Here is a 24,844-nt window from a genome sequence, read left to right as displayed (position 1 = left end):
GCTCAAGGCTTGATTTTAAAGCCTAAAAATCTTCCTTAGTTAAAGGAAAGATGGCATGAGGCAGAGGAACATTAAAGGCGACAGTACAAATGAGGTCTGTTAGCAATGATCAAAAGCAAAATGTGAAAAAATGTTAGCAGGAAGAGGAGGGTTATCCTTTCTAACTCGGGCTAATGACTTTTTTTCCTTTAGATTCAGCTAAGGATCTTACCTCAAAGCCCCTGAGTAAGAAGTTTTTATTCTTGTTTTGGTTTTCAATTTTATCCTTAAAATGAAGTTTCTAAAGTATGTTAACAATTTGGAAAGAACAGTGACTTAGACATTGAAGGACTTGATTTCTTTTTTGGGCTGTGCCCCTAACTAGCTGTGTGACTTCGGGAAGTGACCTGACGTTACCAGCGTAAATATCATCATCCCTAGAAAGAACGTGGCCACCGGGTTTTCTTCTCTGTAACATGATTTCATATTTCTTTGGAATCACATCGCCCTATTAATTGTGTTAAAACATAATCTTTTTCTGTCTGGAGGGTTCATTGACTTGGGTTTGCCTGGTTTAGCATTATGATATGGCATCACTGTACATTCCATTTCAGTAAATATTTCTTTTTATATCAAATGGGTAGTAACTCTTCAGCAATCCTTGCTAGTCTTGTGAGCCATGTAAGGGATGCACCTGTCATTGGTCACACTTCATATGAAATGCAAATGTTGCCATTTTTTCACGGAATTTTATGTTCTAATCATGACCTTGAAGAAAACTAATGTGATATTAGTTTGACGTGCTAGATTTTGACCTTGAAAGTACATGCACACGAGGGATTTATGTTACTTTTCTCCAGGCTTCTTTGAATATTTTTCCCGAAATCATCTTGAGAGATCTTTTAGTAATTGTTTCCACAAGAATTCATACAAACATAATTGAACTTTTGGGCAAGAGATGCTAATATTGCCAAGTTATTGGATGTAAAGATATAGGAATTGTTAGAATAGTGTAATACATGAAATAGAATATTGATAGTATATTAAGTCATCAAATTGAATTTGTTTATACTTGGAAATTCTTTGTATATTGGATATTGTTATTCAAATTGGATTTGAAAAAGTGATTTTTCAGACTGCAGTACATGTAGCTCTGAGGGTAGATTGAGATTTTCCAAAAGGTATTTGATCAAAGATAGCTCCAAGAAATACGTTTTCAGATCAAATTGATAGTGGATACACATGTATGCCCCAATACAATTTTATATGATTGCTAAGTCTTTTATTCTCTCTAGAAAGCCAGGGACAGAGAGTAATGACAGTTGTTTTGTTCCCTTATTGTTCTAAGATGTCATTAAGGGCAGTGCATATTAAAATAGAAGGCAAAGGTATACAAGGGCCAGTGACTGCATTAATTTATTATTATTAGTTTATTGTTATTAATTGTTAAACACAGAAAACAAATTACGGAGAACATTTTGTAAGAGCATCTAGCTATTTCTTGGAAATTGGGGACATTTTAATGGCAATGATGACATTAGATAGGAAAAGTCATCGTCAAGAGACTTGCTCTGTTTGCTGTGTGAATAGGAGCAACTTTGACCAAGTTATCGCGAAAGCTACTATATTGCTTTCCTTTCTCCCTATTGCTATTATCCTGAGTGAAAAATGTACAGTAGCCAGAACAGAAGTTTTGACATTGTCTTGGTTTGCTGCTTCAGTGCAGAAGTCATCTTAAGACTGATCATTATTCAGTCCTTTTCCTGGTGAAGGAGGCCTGGCGTATATGTATCATGGATCAGGGTAGGTGACAGGATGACCACATTGGTGCTTGGAGCCAGAGGTGTATGTTAAAGTGTATCCAAAAGAGGGGGCCAATGTCGGAGGAGCGTGGGCCCCAGGTGATAGAACAAGGCATGAGGTCTGGGCAGCACTGGGACTTGAGACTTAAAGTCTGGGAGATTGACAAGAGCAAGGAAAAGCCGCTGACAGCAGGAGTGAAGATGCTGTTTGCAGTGGACAAGGAGGAAGGCATTCTGAGCGAATCCCCCACACATGTGCTCTTAGCCTGGCCAACTCAGGTGCTGAGGGAGCTGTATAATTGGTGACCTGCCTCCATTTAAGGGGTCCTGAGTGTGATGAGCAGCTATCTCCAGGAAGTTTTCTTTAAAAAATCTAAAAGGGAAAGATTTATTTGGCTGTTTCTTTATATTTCTTCCAAAAATCTAAAAAGGCAGAGATTTATTTGGTTGTTTCTTTATATTTGTATGTTAACAAGGATGACGTACCTTGGTGATGGCGGGTTCTTTTGGCCTTAATTATGTAAAATTGAAATAAGTTAGGTTTCATGGTGGTTACCTTCTGTGGAAAATGATAGTATGACAATTCAATATTTATGTTTGTCAGTATTGAGTGTGAACTAATTTGTTACTTGGAATTCACTCTGACTGAAATTAGGTCAAATGGTTAGTTCAAATGATCAATAGCGATACATTGCCATTGGTCTAGGAGCAGGCGCTAGTGAGCAAGGTCTGCTGCTGGGCTCTTTGAAAGGCTGGACAGAATGAAAAAGAGGAGGACTTGCCAAAGACTCTTACAATTAATAGTGGGTTTTTTCTTTACCGAGTAGAGGCAATGGCTGTGAGGAAACCATTCCTCTCTTAATATTGGTGGTTAATTCTTTGTTCTTGTACATATAGAGTATTTGCTCTCTCATTAATCATAAGTTAAAGGATTTGGGGAGATCACCTAGGGGCTAAGCAGGGTGACCACCTTCTGGATATCTCATCAGAGAAAAGCAGAGGTTCATGAATCCTGGTGGGGGATAGACTTTGTAGGTCGTTAATCTCACAGTTCTCACCCTCCTTACTCTAGCGTTTGTTGAATATCTACAATGATGGAGATGCAAATCTGAATAAGAAGACATCCCAGCTCACAAGAGGCTCCCATCCTCATGAAGAAGCCAGGCACCTGGCTGTAATGGCTATTATTCTTATCAGAGGTCAATGTTGTTGAGTGCTGGTTGGAGGCTGTCCACTCTTCTGAGCATGTGACCTGTTGTAACACATTAAACCTTGCCACGATCCTATAAAGAAAATTCTGTTAGAATAACCCTATAAGAAAATGAGGCACCAAGAGTTCAAGGAAATTTTTGCGTTCCAACAGCTAGTTTGGTGAAGCCCAGAGTGGAGCTTGAGCTGCCTGACTCTTGAACACCCTCTCTTAGTCTCTGTGACACCACATAGAGAAACACCTGTGTGATATATGGTGCAGTGGGTACTTATACCTCCACCAGTCTCTTTTGAAAATCAGATGAGAATGGGGGCTTTGTGAATTCCATAAATGTCATAATCTCACTATAATCCATGGTGACAAGCCATCTCTGTATCACAATTAGGCAAAATTAGTCTAATGAGGGGCTGGCCCAGTGGCTTACTATTTATGTTTGCATGCTCTGCTTCAGTGCCCTGGGGTTCACAGGTTCAGATCCCAGGCACAGACCTAGCACCACTTGTCAAGCCACATTGTAGTGGCATCCCACATAAAATACAGGAAGATTGGCACAGATGTTAGCTCAGTGACAATCTTCCTCGAGGGAAAAGAGGAAGATTGGCAACAGATGTCAGCTCAGGGCCAATTTTCCTCACATCCACACACAAAATTAGTCTAAAGGGAGATGGTGGATTTCTGGTCCCCAGGCAAACCGATTGTATCACAGAGTCCAAGCATGGGAGTGGAGCAAGAGCCCTTCCTGAACTAACCCCTCCATCCCACTCCTCCTTACACACCCTCCTTCCAGATAACCACTGATTTGCTTTCTGTCACTATAGTTTACTTTGAATTTTCTAGATTACAAATGGCATCATAAAGTATATGCACTCTTTCTTCTGGCTTGAAAGAAATTTCTTGGCATATTTATTTCTAGAAATTTGCCCATTTCATCCAAGTTATCTATTTTGTTTACACACAATTTTTAATAGTATTTTTTTTTTGTAAGGTCGATAGTAATGTCCCCACTTTCATTTCTGATTTCAATAATTTTAGTCTTCTCTCTTTTTCTTCTTGGTCTGTCTAAAGGTTTTTTAATTTTGTTGGTCTTTTCAAAGAACCAGTTTTGGTTTTGTTGGTTCTCTCTACTGTTATCTATCCTCTAATTTATTTATTTCCACTCTAATTTTTATTATTTGCTTCCTCATGATAGCTTAGAGTTTATCTTGTTTTTCTTGCTCTTCTTTTCTTAGTTCATAAGGTGCAAAGTTAGATTATTGATGTGACATTTTTCTTCATCTTTAATATATGAAGTTCTTGCTGTAAATTTCTCTCTGAGCATTGCTTTCATTGAAGCTCGCAGGTTCTGGTATGATGATGGATGTAATTTCTTAAGTTCAGCACCTCGAGCACTGCTCCTCTGAATCTGTAGGACTGTTAAATTAAAAAGACACGCTATCTTAGTACAGTGAGCCTGCAATGGTGGGATAGGCGTAGGACAACTGCTGTAAGTAGTCCTATTCAAAAAGGAATGTAGAAGTCGTAAATGAGCCAGTCATCCATAGCCATTCTTAAATGCAGCAGAGCAAATGTTGGAAGTCTTTTGAACAGGTTACAAAGCCTGCTAATAATTTTCTATGGCCCTCTGCTCCCAACTTTTGGCTCTTGCTTTCACCGTTTCTTGAAAGGGAGACGATGTTTGTAACTGAATAGTTTCTCAGTCTGCTTCCTAATAATAGAGTTTTGGGGATTTAGTAGCATCTTAAAATTTGATATTGTCTCTCTCCCTTTTGGTACAACTGACAATGTTTCTGCTGGTATGGTTTTCTCAAAAACTCTGTGGATCTTCTGGGATTTACTCCGTTAGACAAAAGCCACATCTACAAATATCATCTAAATAAACTGTTCTCTACTTTGAATTCTTGATGTGATAGCTGAGGGACAATTCCTTTAAGCTTCCTAGGGACCCTTTTGTTCAATTGAAAGGATCTGTGGTCTAGGACACTAAGCCACATGCTAAGTCTCTTTAGAAGCCCTTTGTGTGACTAAATAATATTCTGAAATTTTGATCTTTCTATGGTTTACAGTCACATCCCTCCATATTATCGCTAAATCTTGTTTTCCTTAGAGAGCTGAGAAGTCAGTTCTTAATTTAGCTTTTCATTGCTCTCTGGAGACTGACGCATTTCTCAAATATCAAATCCTGATTCTTTTTTGTTTAATAGTTAAATAGTTTTCTCTATTCTTTCATTTTGATATAAGTAGCAAGAAAAAAAATGATGTGGCACCTTTAGCATTTTATTTGGAAATCTGCTTAACTAGATCATCACGTTCATGGGACACATTTTCTGTTTCTCGCATAATTGCAGGTGAGAGTGTTGCTAAACTTTCTGCCATTACATAACAAGGATCAATTTTCCTATAGTTTCAGATATGTTCCTCAGGTATTCATCATAATCAAGTAACTAAGTCTAGCCTACATATAAAGGCTTGCATATCATGAGCCCTGGATCGTTGGAATCCTTTTTAGAAGCTACCTACCACATGTACATTTAAAAACCTGACATTTTAAGATATTCTTTTTATCACTGCTTTTGAAAAATTTGATTACTGTGTGATTTTCTGTAGTTTCATTCATGCTACTTGTTTTTGGGTTTGTTGAGATTCATGGATCTGTATGTTTGTTGTTTTTATCATATTTGGAAGTTTTCAGCCATTATTTCCTCTATAATATGTTTGTCCCCCTCTCTAACTGTTCCTCTTTAGGACTTCAGTTACTTGTATAGTAGACCACTTGAAATTGTGCTTCTGCTCAATGATGCTTTCTTCATTTTAAAAGATTTGATTTTGTCTATGTTTTTCGTTTTGATAGTTCATATTATTATATCTTCAAGTTAAATAATCTTTTCTTCTACATGCCTAATTTGCCTTTCATCCTATGCAGAGTGTTTTTCATCTCACTTATTATATTTTCATCTCTAGAAGTTCATTTCAAGTCTTTCTATATTTTTAGTGTCTCTACTCAATTTGTTAACCATCTGAAATACAGTTCCTGTTTTAATGTCCTTACTTGCTAATTCTAACAACTGTGTGCCTCTGTTTTGATTGATTGACTTTCCTCCTCCCCCTCAATGTGGGTCAGATATTCTTGTTTCTTTGCACGTCTGGTAATATTTGACTAGATTCCAAACATTGTGAATATTATGTTGTCATATGTGGAAACTTTATATTCATATAACTATCTTGAGATTTGCTCTGGGACACAGTTAAAGCACTTGGAAACAATTTGAATTGTTGGGGGTCTGGTTTTTAAGATGTGTCAGGTGAGAGCTGTGTTTAGTCTAGGACTGATTATTCTCCAAGCTTAGAGCAAAACTATTCTTGGTACTGTACCAATGCATTGTGAATTCTCAATTTTCAATGTGTTTGGTGGGAATAAGCATTATTTGAGTCTCTATGTTAGCAATGAGCACTGTAACCTCTAATCTTCTTATTTGTTTTTTTTCTCTGACTTCAGGTATTTTCTTTCCATGCATGCACTGACATAACTTTGCTGAATAGTTGAAGGAATTTTCAATAGATCCTTAGAATTCTCCATGTTGCAGTGCTCTTTTTCTTCAATCTTTAGCAGTCTTTAGCCATCTTCGTCTCCCTGGGCTCTCAGCTCCATCACCTCAACTCTTCAACTCTTCAAGAACAGTCTTGAAAAGTACTTGTATAATTGGATCTGCTCATTTTGGTGTCTGTACCATTGCTATAAAAACATGCCAGGTGGATGAGAAACATTTGGAATAGAGTTGAATCGCCCCAGTCACCAAGTTCCGACAGTGAGAACAGAGCTGTCTAGTATCCATTAGCTGACCCCAGCCCAGGAAGCCATAAACAGTTATTGCTGAATGTCATATGGTTGTATGATTATGGGTTTTTTTGGATAGCATTATTGTGGCTGTACAAGAGGAAAAAAGTATTTAATTGAGGTAAAATGCTATGGCCAAAGTAACTGGTGAAGCAGAATCCAATTTCCATTGCAACTTTTAGCAAATTTGAGATGATATAAAGTATTGGCTTTTGAGATAAAATGTTAGGAATAACTATTATGAAAATAAGTGAAGATCTAACCTTCATCATTTAAGAATACATTGGCTTATATTTCCTTAAAAATCAGTAATCCTGTGTTACTACAAGTAGTTAGCAGTCGTAAATTAACACAGCATCATGTGCTGTTAAATAGTTAAATATTTACATAGTAAGTACTCTGTTGTTCATATGGGGTGATGATCTCATTAACTCCAACGGAACTGCTACGCTTCACCTTGTTATTAAGTCTGGTTTATGACGCTTTCTCTTTCTTCATAGAAAAATATATAATATATATAAATATACATCTATAAAATATGTATATTATATAACATAAGTTATATATGTTTTATATGTGTGTGTGTGTATATATATATACACATAAATATATATAATGTAAGTGCTCTTGTTACTTGCTCCAGGTTAATTTAGAGCTTGGTAATACGGTCATTATAACCAACTTTTTGTTTGTTTTTAACTATTCGACCTATTGTGCTTTTCCACTCTTCATTCTATCATTTTTCTGTCCTTTTGGCTATAGCATTTAGGAGAAGTACCTTTATTTATTTATTTTTAATTATTTTTTTATTGAGGTAACCTTGGTTTATAACGTTATATAAATTTCAGGTGTACATCACTATATTTTGACTTCTGTAGCAGTACCTTTATTAAACAGTATTCTTTAGCTTTGAGGAATGACTTGTTTTTCATATATTTTTCAGAAACTCTTTGAAAGTTTTCTCTATTGGCATAGAATTGTATTACCTTACTTCCACATCCACATTAAATCAAGATTCTTTTCTTCATGTATTCATTTAATTGCCAAGAATGTCAGTAATATTCCGCATATGTTTTCAGTATCTGTAGCTGTCAGAGTCGCGATCCAATGTACACACCAGGATAGACGCGGAGAGGGCTGATGGCCACTCTGAGTTTATTATAACCAGCATTTTCAATATATACATAGCTTACAGGTGTTAAACATACACAGGTGTTCTGGATGAAGTAATTAGCAAATGCCAAGAATTCTTAGTGATTTCTCAAGGACCCCTCCCTCGGCCTCTGTTTTGATATTATCATGTTATTGCTGTGCTCGTATATTTTTATCTCCAAGCAGGCAAGGTCTCTTAGGCAACGGCCCCTCCTGCTCCATCTGTGACCCCAGGTGGCCATGCCTGTCTTAGGTTGCCCTGCCCTGGGGGTCTTACCCGTCATTGGCTGACTGGCCTTCTCACCTCTCGGTCACAGTTTGTTGGCAAACCTTTTCCAGTGATTATTAACCCTTCCTGTGTCAGGGGTGGCTACAGTAGCAAATTTAATTTTCCTTTATTTATTTATTTTTTTAATTTTTATTTTTTCAGATGTACATCATATTTTGAATTCTGTATACATTACATCATGTTCACCACCCGAACACTAATAATAGTACATCCCCTCACATGTGACCCTAATCACCCCTTTTGCCCTCCCCCCTTCCCCAATGGTAACCACCAGTCCAATCTCCGATGCTATGTGTGTTTTTTTTTTTGTCGTTTTAATCTTCTACTTATGAGTGAGATCATATGGTATTTGACTTTCTCCCTCTGACTTATTTCACTCAGCATAATACCCTCAGGGTCCATCCATGTTGTCTCAAATGGCCGGATTTCGTCATTTCTTATGGCTGAGTAGTCGTCCATCGTGTATAAATACCACATCTTCTTTATCCATTCCTCCCTTGATGAGCACCTAGGTTGCTTGCAAGTCTTGGTTATCGTGTATAATGCGGCAATGAACATAGGGGTGCAAGTATCTTTATGCCTTTGTGTTTTCAACTTCTTTGGATAAATACCCAGCAGTGGAGTAGCTGGATCATATGGTAGATCTATCCTTAATTTTCTGAGGATACTCCAAACTGCTTTCCATAGTGGCTGCACCAGTTTGCACTGCCACCAGCAGTGAACAATGGTTCCCTTCTCTCCACACCCTCTCCAACATTTGTTGTTTCCTGTCTTGTTAATTATAGCCATTCTGCCTGGAGTGAGGTGATACCTCATTGTAGTTTTGATTTGCATTTCCCTGATAGCTAATGATGTTGAGCATCTTTTCATATGCCTGTTGGCCATCTGTATATCTTCTTTGGAGAAATCTCTGTTCAGATCTTTTGCCCATTTTCTAATTGGATTGTTGGTTTTTTTTGTTGTTGAGCTATATGAGTTCTTTGTATATTTTGGATATTAACCCCTTATCTGATATGTGGTTTGCAAATATCTTCTCCCAATTGTTAGGTTGCCTTTTCATTTTGTTGATGGTTTCCTTTGCTGTGAAGAAAATTTTTAGTTTGATGTAGTCCCATTTGTTCATTTTCCCTTTTGTTTCCCTTGCCCAGTCAGACATGGGACTTGAAAATATGCTGCTCAGACCAATGTCATAGAGCGTACTGACTATGTTTTCTTCCAGAAGTCTCATGGTTTCGGGTCTTACATTCAAGTCTTTAATCCATTTTGAGTTGATTTTTGTGCATGGTGTAAGGGAATGGTCTACTTTCATTCTTTTGCATGTGGCTGTCCAGTTTTCCCAACACCATTTATTGAAGAGACTCTTCTTTCTCCATCGTATGCTCTTGACTCCCTTGTCGAATATTAGCTGTCCATAAACGTGTGGGTTTACTTCTGGGCTCTCAGTTTTGTTCCATTGATGTGTGTGTCTGTTTTTGTGCCAGTACCATGCTGTTTTGGTTACTATGGCTTAGTAGTATAATTTGAAATCTGGGAGTGTGATACCTCCAGGTTTGTTCTTTTTTCTCAGGAATCCTTTGGCTATTCGGGGTCTTTTGTTGTTCCATATAAATTTTAGGATTCTTTGTTCTATTTCTGTAAAAAATGTTGTTGGAGCTTTGATAGGGATTGCGTTGAACCTATAGATTGCTTTAGGAAGTATGGACATTTTAACAATGTTAATTCTTCCAATCCAAGAGCACGGAATATCTTTCCATTTCTTTGTGTCTTCTTCGATTTCTTTCAACAATGCTTTATAGTTTTCGGTGTATAGATATTTAACCTCTTTTGTTAAGTTTATTCCTAGGTATTTTCTTCTTTTTGTTGCAATTGTAAATGGGATTGTATTCTTAATTTCTCTTTCTACTACTTCGTTGTTAGTGTATAGAAACGCAACTGATTTTTGTATGTTGATTTTGTATCCCGCAACTTGACTGTATTCATTTATTATTTCTAGAAGTGTTCTACTAGACTCTTTAGGGTTTTCTAGATATAAAATCATGTCCTCTGCAAAGAGTGACAGTTTCACTTCTTCTTTTCCAACGTGGATCCCTTTTATTTCTTTTTCTTGCCTGATTGCTCTGGCTAGGACTTCCAATACTATGTTAAATAAGAGTGGTGACAGTGGGCATCCTTGTCTGGTTCCTGTTCTTACAGGGATAGCTTTCACTTTTTCTCCATTGAGATTGATATTGGCTGTGGGTTTGTCATATATGGCTTTTACTATGTTGAGGTATTTTCTTTCTATACGCATTTTATTTAGAATTTTTATCATAAATGGATGCTATATCTTGTCAAATGCTTTCTCTGCATCTGTTGAGATGATCATGTGATTTTTATTCTTCATTTTGTTAATGTGGTGTATCACGTTGATAGATTTGTGGATGTTGAACCATCCCTGTATCCCCGGAATGAAACCCACTTGATCATGATGTATGATCTTTTTAATGTGTTGTTGTATTCGATTTGCTAGTATTTTGTTGAGGATTTTTGCATCGATGTTCATCAGTGATATTGGCCTGTAATTTTCTTTTTTTGTGTTGTCCTTGTCTTGTTTTGGTATCAGGATAATGTTTGCTTCATAGAAGGAGTTAGGAAGCCTCCCCTCCACTTCAATTTTTTGGAGAGTTTGAGAAGGATAGGTATTAAGTCTTCTTTGAATGTTTGGTAGAATTCACCAGGGAAGCCATCTTGCCCTGGACGTTTATTTTTGGGAGGTTTTTAATTGCTGTTTCGATCTCCTTACTGGTGATCAGTCTATTCAAATTTTCTAAATCTTCTTGGTCCAGTTTTGGAAGGTTGTATGTTTCTAAGAATTTATCCATTTCTTCTAGATTATCCAATTTGTTGGCGTATAGCTTTTCATAGTATTCTCTTATTATCTTTTGTATTTCTGAGGTGTCCATTGTAATCTCTCCTCTTTCATTTCTGATTTTATTTATTTGAGCCTTCTCTCTTTTTTTCTTGGTGAGTCTAGCTAAGGGTTTGTCCATTTTGTTTATCTTTTCAAAGAACCAGCTCTTGGTTTCATTAATTTTTTCTATTTTTTTTTAGTCTCTATTTCGTTTATTTCTGCTCTGATTTTTACTATTTCCTTCTTTCTGCTGATTTTGGGCTTTGTTGTTCTTTTTCCAGTACCTTTAGGTGCACTTTTAGATTGTCTATTTGGGATTTTTCTTCTTTGTTGACGTAGGCCTGAATTGCTATAAACTTCCCTCGTGGAACCGCTTTTGTTGTATTCCACAGATTTTGGTATGTCGTGTTTTCATTTTCATTTGTCTCCAGGAATTTTTTGATTTCTTCTTTGATTTCTTCATTGACCCAATCATGGTTCAGTAGCATTTTGCTCAATCTCCACATTTTTGTGGCTTTTCTGGTTTTCTTTCTGTAGTTGGTTTCCAGTTTCATACCTTTGTGGTCAGAAAAGATGCATGGTATTATTTCGATCTTCTTAAATTTATTGAGACTTGTTTTGTGGCCTAATATGTGATCAATCCTGGAGAATGTTCCATGGGCATTTGAAGAGAATGTGTATTCTGTGCTTTTTGGGTGGAATGTTCTGTATATATCTACTAAGTCCATCTGGTCTAATGTGTCTTTTAAGGCGAGTGTTTCCTTATTGATCTTCTGTTTGGAAGATCTATCCATTGTTGTAAGTGGAGTGTTAAAGTCCCCTACCATTATTGTGTTACTGTCTATTTCTCCTCTTATGCCTGTTAAAAATTGCTTTATATATTTAGGTGCGCCTATGTTGGGTGCGTAGATATTTACAAGTGTTATATTTTCTTGTTGGATTGTTCCCTTTATCATTATGTGGTGCCCGTCTTTGTCTCTTATTACAGTTTTTGACGTAAAGTCTATTTTGTCTGATATAAGTATTGCTACCCCTGCTTTCTTTTCTTTGCCATTTGCATGGAATATGTTTCTCCATCTTTTAAGTTAAAGTTTGTGAGTGTCTGTAGGTCTGAAGTGTGTCTCTTGTATGCAGCATATACATGGATCTTGTTTTTTTATCCAGTTGGCCACCCTATGGCATTTGATTGGAGCATTTAGTCCATTGATATTTAAAGTAGCTATTGATAAATATGTATTTATTGCCATTTTGTCACTTTTTCTTTTTTTGGGGTGTTTTAGTAGTTCTTCTCAGTTCCTTTCTTCTTCTCTTGCTCTCTTCACTTGTGGTTTGATGGCTATCTTTAGTAATATGTTTGATTTCTTTTTTTCCTGCTTGTTACAGGTTTCTGGTTTGTGGTTACCATGAGGATCCTATTTAATATACTATGCATATAACAGTCTATATTGAGTAGATAGACTCTTTAGCTTGAGCTCTTTCTAAAAGCTCTGCTTTTTCACTACCCTCCTCCCACATTATATGTTTTTCACATCATATATAGTCTTTTGTTTAGTGTGTGTCTATCCATTACCCTCTTATCACTGAAATAGGTAATTTTAGTACATTTGTCTTTTAACCTTCATCTTACCTTCACAGGTAGTTGATCTGCTGCCTTTATTATACTTTTACCTTACTAGTGATTTTATTGCCTGTTTTTTCTTGTTGTTCTTTTGGGGTTTTTGATAATTTTTTTTCTTTTATCTCTATTTGTGGTCATTGCTTTCCCACTTAAATAAGTCCCTTCAGCATTTCTTGTAGAACTGGCTTCTTGGTGATAAACTCCTTTAATTTTGGCTTGTCTGGGAAGCTCTTTATCTCTCCTTCCATTCTGAATGACAGCCTTGATGGATAGAGTATTCTTGGTTGTAGGTTTTTTCCTTTTAGCACTTCAAATTTTTCGTGCCATTCTCTTCTCACCTGTGGGCTCTCGACTGAGAAGTCCGCTGACAGCCTGATGGGCTTCCCTTTATATGTCACTTGTGGTCTTTCTCTTGCTGCTTTTAGGATTCTCTCTTTGTCTTTAATTTTAGACATTTTGATTATAATATGTCTTGGTGTAGGCCTCTTTGGGCTTCTCTTGTTTGGAGCTCTCTGTGCTTCCTGACCTTGGATGTTCTGTCTAATTCTTTTTTCTCTTTTCTGTTCTGCTTGGGTGATTTCCTCTAATCTTTCATCTAGCTCACTGATCTGTTCTTCTGCTTCCTCTACTCTGCTATTGAGTCCCTCTAGTGAATCTCTCATTTTGAGTATTGTCTTCTTCATTTCTAATTGGGTCTCTTTCATATCTTCCAGTTCTTTGCTGATGTGCTCACTGTGTTCATCCATTCTTCTCTGCATATCTGTGAGCATCCTCAATATATTTTGTTTGAATTCTTTGTCGAGTAGGTCACTAGTTTCTGTTTCACTTAGTTCTTTTTCTGGTGTTTTGTAGTGTTGACTTGCTTGGAAAGTATTCCTTTGCCTCCTCATTATGCCTCTTTCTCTGTGCTATTTTCTTTGTACTAGGTGAGTCAGCTATGTCTCCTGATCTTGGAGAAGTGGCCTTATTTATGAGATGCCTTATGAGGCCCAGCAGTGTGGTTCCCTCTCGTCACCAGACCATAAGAACCAGGAGTGACCCCTTTGTGGGCTACTTGTGTTCTTCTGCTGTGGCAGGGTTGCTCCCACTGCAGGTACCCAGGGAGTCTGATCTTTCCTTCCCTGGTCAGCTGTTTGTAAATCCAGTTTGGAGGGGCCTCAGCACTGTTGGCTACAAAGTCTATTAGCACACTCTTATTGCAATTGTCCTCCTAATTGGGTTGGTACCCAGTGTAGCTGGTCGCTAGGCTAAGGGGTGTACAGATGTGATAGGCCTGAGGCCAACAAGGCTGTTGTCAGTTCTCTTAGGAGTGCAGCTGAGTGGGGCTAGCCCTTGGCATGGAGGCACTCAGTTGTTTCAGGCTTTGGAAGGTGGGGCTGATCCTTTTTATGGCTATTTGTGAAGCACAAGTCTTCTGCCACTGATAAGACTTACCCCCCACTGGACCACATACACTGTCAACACAGTCCTGGTCTGTGCACACTTATCAACCCCCTGGAGCGTTCCCCAATGCCACACTTCTGAGGCCCTCACCTCTGCCCCAATGACCCCCCAGTTCACATGGTCCTCACACAAGCCCTGCCCCACAGAGGCAGACATCCTTGCCTGCCTGTAGAGGATCAAGGCACTCAGTCAATGCAGGCTGAAAAGTAGCCTGAGAGCTTGCTGTTAGGTGGGGCCAGTCCTTAGGGTGGGTTGCCTGCCCTGGCTGAACTGGATTAAATCTGTGCTCTAGTGGATGTAGCAGACGCCTGGGCTAACAGCCCAAGGGACGCACCTCAATGGCCCCCACTGGTGTCCCTATCAGCACCCTGGACCAGTTCAGAACAACAGCCCCCACCAATGTCTCAGTCTCCTGAGAGGATCCTCCTCTCATCAAGATGCCCCCAGAGCCCACCAGGTGAGTCTTGTTTCACCAAAGGACAGTCAGCCTTCTCTCTGGTGATTTTAGGTTGCTGCAATGAGTGAGTTTGTGCGTGGACCCTTTAAGACCCGGATCTTTTTGGCTTTTGGCCAATAGCTTTTCTGGGGTGTCCTCGCTGCAGTTAACAGCCAGCAAAGCCACACAGTAAGACCCCCATCTCAGTTGGGCTGAGTCCGAAGGATGGTTATAGCAGTATTGCCCCCGCTCCGGACCTCACTCCTCCAGGGAGGGCTCGTACCTTAGGTTGGCTCCCGCTTGGCCAGCTGAGAAGCTCCGCTGCTCCCAAAGGTGGCTTTTGTCCTCTCCTGCCAGAGTTACTGCCTCTCCTCTTTCGTCAGGACTGTCCCTTGTCATGGGGGTTCTTTTTATCCAGGTTTCAGTTTTCAATCCAGGGTGATTCTTCCCAAAATTGTTGTAACCTGGTTGTGTTCGTGGGAGGAGGCGAGTTCAATGTCTGCTCACAGCGCCATCTTGATGAGATCAGCCTAATTTTCCTTTAATTTTCACTGCCATATGAGTATTTCAATTACTGCAACTCACAACTAATTTTTTTGTTTTTGAGGAAGATTAGTTCTGAGCTGACTACTGCCAGTCCTCCTCTTTTTGCTGAGGAAGACTGGCCCTGAGCTAACATCCATGCCCCTCTTCCTCTACTTTATATGTGGGACCCTTGCCACAGCATGGCGTGCCAAGCAGTGCCATGTTGCACCTGGGATCTGAACCTGTGAACCCCGGGCTGCTGAGAAGCAGAACATGGAAACTTAACCGCTGCACCACCGAACCGGCCCCTAAAATGGTTTTAAAGACTAGTACGTGCCACATGTTTGTTCAAAAACAGCTTAAAAAACAAAATTAGTATATGATGCTATAAAATATTGAATAGAATTTTAATGAATATTTCTTCTCATCTTCATATATTCAATTACGTTACACAATAGAAAGACCTTATAATGGTATCATGGAAAAACTTAACCTATAAAACTTGTAAAAAGTGATGGGTAATATAAAATAAACATTATTTTAAAGATGTAGATAAACTGGCAAGAAAGTAAGAGAAATTCCTCAGGGCCAACAATGAGGATGAGGTGGAAAGGAAGAATCTTAAGTGGTCTCCGTGGTTTTAACTTTCCTGGGGGCACTACCAGTCTCAGTATCAAAGAGACTTTCTTTAATTGTAATATAGAGGAAGACAAGAGGCAAGACTTTGAACTTGTGCAAAGCATGGAGTTTTTACTGAAATTCTCTCAGATAGCCAGTCCTATTGAAGGGCTACAACTTCAGTGAAAAAATGGAAATGAAAATAATTCTGGTCACTGTCAAAGAGAAACAATATGAAATCTTGTCTCTCTTCACTTGACTGCTGAACAGGATAAAAATCGCACCTAAGAATTGGTAACAACAGGCCTGCTTTCAGTTTAATGTTCAAATATGCAGTTTCTGTTTGTTGCGATGTGTGGTGCTGTGCTGGGCTTAAAATCAACCTAGCAGATCTGGCTAGACAAAAACAACAAAATTTTGTAGAGAAATACACTAAGATGCTTTCACAGTCTAATTCAAATCACATGAAAAGAAAGCCTCCAGGACCATAGGGGTCAGCAAAACAACAAACGGCAGAAAGAAACAACCTCTCACATTCCTAGTCATTGAATTAGCATGTATAGATGCTAGTTTGCATATATGAATTATCAAAGAAATAAAAATGGAACCAAATACATAAGGAATATACCAGACCAAAAAAAGGCAAGACATATTTAAAAGAGAAAGAAATAAAAAATATATATATTTAAAAAATAAAAATTATATAATGTAATTATATGATTATAATTTATACATAATTTTATAATATAATTATAGTTCATATATATTTTTATTCTTTCAAATGCAATGGCTGGATAAACAGCAGATTAGATAGTATGCATAGATGAAAGTGAATTGGAAAACTAGATGATAGACAAAGACATAGCAAATAGAAAAGTGAGGTTAAAGATGAGGATAAAAGATAAGTAGGAATTCAACAGAGTTGCAGAATGGGAAGTACTATTCAAAGAGATAATGCATGAAGATTTTCTAGACTTGATGAAAGACATGAATACTCCATTTCTAAACAACTCCACAAATGAGATTTTCAAAGAAGTGCACAAAAATTATTTATAGGATAAAATTCTCATAGCTATAATTATATATGTAATTATATATACATAATATGCATACATAAATTTATACATATTGATGTAATATATGTATGTATGTGTATATAGTAAAGGACGTTCAGAAAAGAATGATAAATTTATTTGTTATATTCATCAAGTGAACATGAGAGAGAAAATGGATTTGTAGGAACTATGTGACTACGTGTATCAACATGGATAAATTTTAAAACATAATATTGAAACAAATAGTAAATTGCAGAATGATCCATTCAGGAAGGCACTATTTGCAAAAATTTCCAAAGCTGTAAAATCAAATAGTCTTGTTTTGGGGTTATACACATGAAGTAGCAGTATAAATACATGCAGAAGAACGACAAATGCCAAATTCAGCACAGTTTCTATTTTGCAGTGCGGGGGCAGTGTGTGTGTGTGTTTAGTAAAATGATCAAGGAAATACACAGAACACTTTCACTTTGTTTTTAACGTTTTATATCTTTTCCTGTAAAGTTGAGTATATGACTTATTTATATTATCCTCTGTGACTTTAGATGTGAAATAGTTCATCGCTTTATAACAGAGAAAATGGTAGTTAGTCCTGGAGATAGTAGCTATGGACACTTCAAGAAGTTTTGCTCTAAAGAGGGCAAGCACAGAAATGAGATAGTAAGTAAAAACGGATAGGATTAAGGGAGGTTTTTTTGTTTGTTTGTTTTGTTTTTTAAGCAGTTTGTATGCCTAAGGGAATTACCCATTTCAAAATTGAATTCTTGGGTATGTGGAAAAAAAGAGAGCAGAGGATAGAGAGACATCTTTCCTTAAACAGGAACATGGGCCCTTCTTCCTTCCATTTCAACCATCCCTCTTGTACTAATTATCGAAGACACCTGACATTTTGCCAGCCCAATGTCTCTATTTCACTCAAAGACGTTACCTTTCCACCATTTTCTGTAGCCTTGGTGGGATGGTCAATATAAATGCCTTTTCTTTTGATATTCCAAGCTGTAGGCATATAACCCAAGCTAGGTAGAGTTATTAAGCTAAGGCTAGACCTACAATAATTCAGTCGTTTAAAGAAAATAAGAGCTTATTTCTCTTCCACATGGTAGTTCAAGCTGACTCTGCTTTACAAGGTCATTCAGAGACCTAGCATATTTCTCTCTTATTTATCCATCATCCACTAGGGCCTTGTCCCTTTCTGTTGGAAAAAGAAAGTTTCAGGCACATTTGTGTTCTAGCTAAAGGAAGGATGGAGAGGGCAGGGACTTAGCCATCAAAAGTAGGCTGGAAACTGGTCCACATCACCACACTTGAGGAGAATATTGTCGCATGGCCACAAGTAGGGGGAAGAGTTAACTGAGAAATGTGGCCGAGTCACGAGATCAGGAAGCAGGGAAGAGGGTTTTGTCAGACAACTGCTGTGCCTCATCTCACCAACTCAATTCTGGTTTCTTCTTGAATTATGAGTCTTGACATGATGACCCAGGGACAACAAAAGAGTTTAATAGTACCAGGAATAAACTGAACTCTAGTTTCGTTTCTATTTCATAGATCATTGCAGTGCTTTGGCTTTGCTCTTTGATGTGAGACTTTTCAGCTTTCCCCTCAGTTCTTGCAGCCTCTTCATGTAAATCCAGTATACATTTTCTGTTCAAGTTAGCCAGATTGGGTTTATTTGGCTTGTATACAAAGAGTCCTAAAAATTACAAAATAAGATATTAAACAAAATGAAAGTTACTCTTTAATGTACAATATATTTAGGTCCTATAAATCATCTATAGACAAAACACTTGAATTTATGCACTCATAGGGCTTCCAACTTCAAAAATGTCTTGTTGACAATTGCTGCCTTATTCTTTTTGGAAATAATATTGTTTTTTTAATCGTGGTTATTGGTACTGTCTTATGGCTTATTCTGTTTTTCTTCACTTGTAATTTTTAATTTAACCTTCTCTTCTAACTTAAATGTGTAAATTATATGCATGGCTTAAATGTATACGCATGCATAGTTTTAAAACACAACTTCATCTTAAATTCCATCTGACTTTCAGTTAGATTAAACATACCTGAATTACAGCTGTTTGTATTCAGGTTGGTTGGAAAAAAATATTTCTAGAAAAACCTATCTGCGTGTTCTTAGAAGTGGGCATTTAAATTGCACACTGTAATGAAATAGGTGTCTACTTAATTACCCAAGGCTTAAAAACTTATAATTAAGACCCAGAACTCAAAAACATAGATCTCATGGAATTTTACGTCATGTATTTTTGAAACACACACACAAATGTGTATATAAATGTGGAAATCCAGTAATCTGCTCTAAAAATAAGCACCTTGTATCATTAGGGGGTTATGTACTTTTGATTTATCTCTACCTTCTATTTTAATTATCAGATGTCAAGTGATGCTGTTTGACTGGAATCAATCTAAACTCACATAAATTTGGACATCATTAAGTGATGTTTTGATGATTTGCAAATGATTTATACCAAAAAGGATAGTGTTAAAGATTTACTGAGACCTATAATTTGTGATTTACAGGTTTTGCTGGGGAGTCTGCCATGGTGTTGACTAAATTCCAAAGACTAGGTGAATGCTATAAAAATGAGGATTTAGACATCTAGTAAGTCAGGATCACACTTTTGTTTCCCTAAACTATTACAGTTCTATTCAATTGTGAAAGGTAAGTCTTATTAAGAAAAATAAAACTGGTTGTTTATTTCTCTGTCCAATTCTACTCTACCTTAGAAAAAAATAATTTCTGAGTTCTGAGCTAAAGGGGTTGTAAATAAAAGCACCAATGGAAATAGCTCTGAAATTAATTAGTAATAATTTTTCTCCTCTCCTCAAAATACCATAGTGAACTAAATTATAGAACTGTCATAGATCTCTACAAAGGAAGTTTTTAATTAAAACCTAAAAGTCATTTACATAATCACACAGAAAAGATTGTGAATATAAATTCTTTTGTTATTTTCAATATAAATTGCTATCATTTGATTGCGTAGCCTTGTAGTCTTAGTACATGAAATCACTTTAAATGCAAATTCAAATAATGACTATATGCAATTATTTGTATGTATTCATTGCTATTCAGTACATAATAAACATATGAAAATTTAGAAATAAATATTAAGAAGTCCTGCCTTTAAAAATATTTTCTCATTTTCTGATACTTAAAAATATGATCTATCAATTTAACTGTTATAACCTATGGTTTTAGAGAGGAAAAAATGTGACCATATTGAATTTGCTTGTTTGGAATGGCACTGAAAAAGAAAATCAAATCCAATACTTTGAATAGAAATGATAGGTATTCAAAGGTGATTTTGCTCAGCAAAATCGACAGAGCAATGAACTTCTTAGATGTACTACCCAACAATGACTTTGACATTCACTTGAATAGAAAGCCCTTCCAGGAGTTTTCTGGGAAAAGTAAAGGGCATTTTGGGTGGATTAGTTCACCCAGAATTTTTATTTCTATTTTCATTCAGAGTTTCATTAGCGTTTCAACAATAAAAGCTTTTAGGTGATGAACCATAGGCACCTTAAGGAACATTTACATCTTTCAAATTTTGACGCATATTTAACAAGAATCTCAAATACTCCCAATTTCTTACTCTTAATATATTAACAAATCATATAATTTTCATTTTTAGTATGTTTTTTCCTAAAATCTTTAGCTTCGTTGACACCACACTTTTATATGCCTCCTTTCCCTCTTCTGGGGAGTATTCATGAAGAATATCAGGAGTATGAGAAGCTTGTAAAAGTTCATTGGTGTCTTAAACTCACTGTACCAAAACTTATCATTGATAGAGAACAAGACATTGCTGCAGTTAATATCGTGAATCTGGCATAAAATTCAGCTTCTATTAATAATGAAAAAATGTCTTTATTGGGCCAAATTCCATTTAGTAGATGGTGATTTACATGCCTGATGTTTAAAGAATACTTTAGTGAGTACAGTATATATCATAATAGAGGAGAACAGCCTATGCTTATTTCTCAATATTTCTCTGAGATGATACAAAACAAGTGTCCTACATTCTTGTTCTGAAGTTTCTCAAGTCTCCTAAATAAGAACACAAGACTCGTGAAATCCAGGAGGGTACTTGGTCCATTATAGGTAAAGGAAATCCCAGTGTTGTCTCCAGAATAAAAGACAAACCACACTTTTTGATGACTCCTCACTAAAGGCTATTTAGAAGGAACTCCATTCACCAAATATGTTTTTTGGTGCTCTCTTTATATCAAGGAGTAAAGATATTAAACAATATGCCATCCATCCAAAACATGCTCCTATATGGTCCTTTAGAGTTTCTCTGTCTGTGATCCTGAAGAATACCAACTGTTCTCCATTTCTACAGATTTGTTCTGAACAACAGGTGATACCAAAAGAGGTGAGGCAGGATGGAACAGATTAGACTGAAACACCATCTCTTGTGATTTTGAAGTTCTGAGTAGAAAACATAAGACTTAGAAGTAGTTGGTCCTTTCTTATCATGATCTAGAGAAAGGTTAAATAGTAGAAAAAGCAAGCCAAATGTTGGCTTTGTAAATGGTGTTAAGTAATAGTATTAGGTTTGCTGGAACAAACTTATTTTATTTTAAGCAGTGAGAGAAAAAAGTGTTTAATGGTAGAATATCAAATACTGTGAAGTTCAAGGGCTGCGACATGAAGAGAAGAGGCCATAAAATCAGCAGTTCTCTGAAGGCTGGAGTAGGAAAGATGAGAAGGACTCTTAATATGCTGAGATATCTCCAAACCCATACTCACAGAATGGCTAAAAGTGACCTAACAATTTTATCAAGAAATGATACATAAATATTGCTAGTCTTATGTTAAATGCAGGGTGAAAGTTATTCAAAGGAAGAGTTGTAATAAAAAAGTACTTCAACTAAAATCTACAAATGCATATGGGTATCCTCAACTGAGGATGTGTATTAATGTCCTGCCTGCGTCAACTTAATATGGGAAAATCTTCGATTTAAGGGTGAACTGTGAACCTGATGGCTCAGTAGAAATAATCAAGGGATGACCCTGCCTTTGCTCCAAATAACCACACTTTGCTAAAATTTTGTCCACTTGTTATTTAGACTGTATTAATATGGTTGAAACAAGACGAAACTTCTCTTTGTTTCTGGCTCTTCTGACTCATGACACTGTACTTTGATGTCCAAATGTATTGTTACAACCCTTGTCATTTGGACTAGTTTCTGTAAAAAAGAATGACCTTTAGTTCTTTCTTTGGGCCAGCAGAAAATGCTGGCACGTCCATGAGGATAGAGAAGGCCATTTCCACTAAGAGGAAAGACAGAGTTGTATATGATTTAAATATTTTGAAACACCTTCCATTTTCTTCTTTTGAACATTTGAACACATTCTGCTCTGTTCCAAGCCTTAATTTTATGAACAACATCATGATGGATTGGACCGAACTCCAAATATATAGTAGGCCTGAAGTCTAATCTCTACTTCCTACTAGACCATTATTATAAGTAAATTGTTAATTTTTCTGAACCTTGGTGACTTCATTTGTAAAACAAAGATACTTATACCTATTTTGCACAGGTAGGTCCAGATGAAATGAGGTAACATATGTGCAGCACACAGTGTCTACTACGTGGTAGGTTGCACACTGTAGGTTGATAAGTCTGAATCTGTCAGTTGGAAACAGCATGTGCATGTTTATCTGCAACAAATGTTTGCTCAACTGGAATTCCCTAGTGAAAATGCTCAGAAGTAGGCTTCTCTACGACAGTGGTCTTCAAACTAGGTTAGTGCTTTTCAGATTCTCAACTTTCGTTTCCCTTCTTTTACAAATGGGTCAACCTGAGAACAGAACTGAGGTGAGCTTCATCCCAGATTCCCATCCTTCTCTCCCGTGTCTTCTTTCACATCATCTTTTCCCTGCCTAATACAAAAGACAGACCTCACAAGCATTCTGGATTTTAACTTAAAACAATCCCAAAGCTCCAAGATTCAAAATCTCAGAAATGCCAAGAAGAAACACAAATCAAACTGACAAAAAGTCAATGACTTCAACGACCTGACAATAATCTGATAACAAAACTTTTCATAACGTAGATAATTTCTGGTTTGCTTTCAACTAAATTGAAGGAGAACTAATCAAGCTTCCAGCTGATAATTATGAGAAAAATTGCTACAACAGTGTTAATATAACAATAGGAATATGTTTTAGAGAACAGAGCATTATAAAAGCAAGAACACTCTTTCCCTTCCCATAAACTTATTTAGGTAAAAAAGCTTTCTTAGCTTTTACTTCTATAAAATAAAAAATTATATAGGAATGGAATTGATGCAGAACCCTAAGCCTAGCAAAAATAATATTCATCTATAGGTATATGAAGTAATTAAAAACCTCTCCATCCATGTCATTATCAGAAGCATGCTCAATAAAACTATAATTATTATATTTAATAATTATGTATCAAAACATATATATTTATGGTATGATGGATTTTAAACTAGTAAGACTATAATGATAATTCACTCAAAAAACATGCTTTAACACTTACAGCCTTAGGATACAAACAAAAATTTTAAATGTCATTTATTCTTGCTGCAGATCCAGAAGTTAGTAAGTTCTAGGCACCAGCTACAGTGTAGACAGAGTAAAAGCAGGGACGGGCTCAGAGTGGGGGTGCCCTGGAAGGTGCCCTGGAGGATTTAGTCTCCTCCTTGTCACTTTCATTGTGATTCCCACCTTTCTCCTCCCTCCTTATGTCCTGCTTCCACCCAGGAGCAACCAGTCATAGCTTCTGGGCTTGATGCTTCATATCCAGGCAGAGAGGAAAAAACTGAGTGTGAACTCAAAGAGAGCTGAGAACACTTTAAAAAGTGTTATTAAAATGAAACGAAAGTCAAAACTGGTTTCATAGTCCCCAAAGTTCAGAGAATTGTTGTCAATGTTGGTATTTTGTCTCAGGGCAACAACCTCATATATTCCTAGTTGTTGTTCTTAGTAGTTACTTTTCTTGAATGGGGAAGAGGGGACTAACTATGATTTTTTTCAGAACATACAGGACCACAACTCCTCTCCCAACCCTGGCAAATATCAAGCTGTAGTCATTGTTCCCCTCTAATTTACCCCTCAATTGAAGTAATAACCAAGCCATATAAGACTACATTTCTCAGTACTGAGAAAATGATGAAAACATAAATTCTTTTTTGAATGTTTACTAATAAATACAAGAAGCATGATGGTTGTACTTAAATCTGAAAAATGTATAAAAAATATACTTCATTGCCATAATTAGATTATATGTCCTTTATTTGTAGTTCCTACTATACATTTATTAGGATTTTTTAAATATTTTCATTTGACATTTAGAAAGGAAGTTACTTGTATTTTATCTTGGGAATTATTTGAGAATAAGAGTGCTACATATGCAGGGGCACCATGTAAGACATTTTATCTTTACTTTTCTTGTAGCCATGTTTTTCTTTACTTTCCACTGCTAGTGCGGTTTTCAGCTTTAACAATTACGAAGATATAGACAAAATTTATGATGACATGTTTTGCCCAATTATTTCTAATATTTCAGATTACAGTTTCAAGATAAACAGACACACATGCACACACAAAAAAATTTTCTTTGGAATAACACTTCCATGAGCTTTTCTTTTCTTCCACAAACATTAATTATTGCTTCTATTCAGACTGATTCTCTCAAGCTAATAAAGATGACCCTGTGGCCTCATACATATAGTTCCTCACATAAACTTAACTCAATCTCAAAAATAGTATTTGTACCTTATAAAAAATATATAGTGGTTTTCATATTTGCATGTTTACAACTTTAAGGAGTTCAAAACTAAGCAAGCTGGAGCAACCTCCTGGGACCAGGAATATAATAGTGCAGCTGAGCTGAAAACCTTAAAAAAAGAACTGAGTCTTCTTGAGTTGAAAGACTTCAAGAAGGAATTTCCTTATTGTTTTGAGGAAGTATGTGTCCATGTGTCAAGGAATGGTG

This window comes from Equus quagga, chromosome 9 (genome assembly GCF_021613505.1).
Source record: "Equus quagga isolate Etosha38 chromosome 9, UCLA_HA_Equagga_1.0, whole genome shotgun sequence".
Classification (NCBI taxonomy): domain Eukaryota; kingdom Metazoa; phylum Chordata; class Mammalia; order Perissodactyla; family Equidae; genus Equus; species Equus quagga.
This window is presented reverse-complemented; position numbering follows the sequence as displayed.